This window comes from Pituophis catenifer, unplaced genomic scaffold (assembly GCF_029215685.1).
Source record: "Pituophis catenifer annectens isolate HBS135680 unplaced genomic scaffold, rPitCat1.0.hap2 SCAF_1, whole genome shotgun sequence".
Classification (NCBI taxonomy): Eukaryota; Metazoa; Chordata; class Lepidosauria; order Squamata; family Colubridae; genus Pituophis; species Pituophis catenifer.
In genome coordinates this window covers 92,710,582-92,712,909 of record NW_027256881.1, presented here as the reverse complement: position 1 = coordinate 92,712,909, position 2,328 = coordinate 92,710,582, and positions in this window count along the sequence as shown.

Below are 2,328 nucleotides of genomic sequence, written 5' to 3'. Positions count from 1 at the left end.
GTGCTCTCCAAATATAATAACAGAACACAATAACGGAGTTGGTAGGGCCTTGGAGGTCTTCTAGTCCAGGGGTCAGCAACCCACGGCTCTGGAGCCACATGTGGCTCTTTCATCCCTCTGCTGTGGCTCCCTGTCGTTGGTTGGCTCCACAATTGATAGGGCTTTCGGTTAGGACAGGTAGAGGAAAAAGGATGCTGCGCTAGGAGGAGACTCTATGGTGGGGGAACTGGACTTCCGGTCAGCTCCAGAATTGAATGGGGGGCTTCCGGTTAGGACCTTTGTGGCTCCTTGAGTGTTTAAGGTTGCCAACCCCTGTTCTAGTCCAACGCTCTGCTCAAGCAGGAGATTCTATGCCATTTCAGACAAATTGTATTTCAATCTCTCCTTAAAAACCTCCAGTGATGGAGCACCCACAGTTTCTGAAGGCAAGCTGTTCCACTGATTGTTTGTTTGTTTAGTTATTTGATTGATTGATTGATTGATTGATTGTTCAGCTTATTTCAAATTACTTTGATTAATTGTTCTGTCAGGAAATTTCTTCGTATTTCCAGGTTGGTTCTCTCCATTTGTTTTCATCTACTGCTTCTTGTTCAGCCTTCAAGTGGAGACTTGGTTGACCCCTTATTCAATGGATTACAATTCCTATAGTATACCAATTACCACAATGACAATTGAACTGTCCAATTTGGCAATAATGGCAATATTAAGTGTAAGCTAATAATCAAGTACAGCTGTAAGATAAAATGATTGGAAAGGTAGTTATTCAGAATTAAGAATGCGCTTCATAGCGCAACTGGAAGTCTGTAGAGATTCTCAATCATTCAGTTCATGGTTGTCCCAAAGGTGCTTTTTCAGGAGGCAACTGGACTTTTTTGTTTTTTCTTTGAAGACATTTCGCTTCTCATCCAAGAAGCTTCTTCAACTCTGACAGAATAGTGGGGAAAGGAAGGATTTACATTCCTTCCAGACAGCTCGGCTGAAGAGCTGAAGAAGCTTCTTGGACGAGAAATGAAACATCTTCAAAGAATAAAACAAGAAAGTCCAGTTGCCTCCTGAAAAAGCACCTTTGGAGTACAACAATGAGTTGAAAATGCAGCATGAGGCAAAAAAGAAATAAGGCCAGTAAAACTATGGCATCACTGAAGCAATGTTTGTCATCATTAGAGCAATAATGTTGTTTTTGCTCTTAGAAAAGAATATTTAAAACATTTTCTGCACAATCTGTGCCTGAAATCGAAACATATTTCTGATGTTTTGATGGTTTATGCCATAATGAGACAAGGCAGGCAGATGAAGAGAAGGAAGAAAGAGCACTAGAAGAGCAGACAAAGTAATTCCGACGGCTGCTAAGGGGAGACAGTTATGATACGCACTAGACTTGTCCTCTTGTTGATCTGGATTTCATTTCTTCCAAATCCTGGAACAACCCAAATGTTCTAAGTTTATTTCTGCCAAATTGCAGTTGATCCAAAACAGTTTGGCAGAACTGCTAAAATGAGTTGTAGTGTTTCAAGTTCAAAATAAAACGCTGTTTCCATTTTATGGACACTCTGCTTAGAAAATAGAAGCAACATTTTGGCATAACTACAGAGTTCTCAGCCTGCCATTAGTTAACATTAAGGAAAAGGAGAAGGCCAAAAATGAAAAGTTTGAGGAAAATCACCATCATCCGTGCTGGTAGAAAGTTTTGGACAATTAATAGTAATAGGGTATTATAGTATGGATACTATCCATACATTGTTTTCTTGGTTATCAACCTAGTACTGCATTTTAATTAACATAGTGGTAATATTGACTATGTGGATTTAGGTTAACATCTGAATGACTTTTTGTTCTTTTCAGAGAATATTGGGAAGATATGGCAAACCAGTAAACAATATGCCATTTTTATGTTTATAAATTGCTTGAGGTGGCTAGTGCTGTGGGGAGAAATACCTCTCTAAAGTTAAGCTACCTAGGCTTTTAGAGGCCGGATTAGCCAAACTGAGACCTCAGGGTCTTCTGCAATCTTACATTAGCCAAATAATAATAATAAAAAAGACATTACCCCCTAAAATAAATAAAAAGCCTAACTCTGGTTTGTTAGAAGAGAAATGTCTTTGTAAGATGGCAGAAAATCAGCAGAGACAAAGCCTCTTTCCCAATTGTTTTCATATCCTCTCATCCAATTTGTCAGAAATAGTTATTGGAAAATTGCTTCCGATAAAAACAAACTCCTTTTTGTAGTTTAATTAGACTATGATATATAGTACTTTTGCAGATCTTGAAGCTCCCAGCTTTTTTAAAAAAAAGTCTGCACAGATTGATTCAAATCCCATGAAAGGCCAT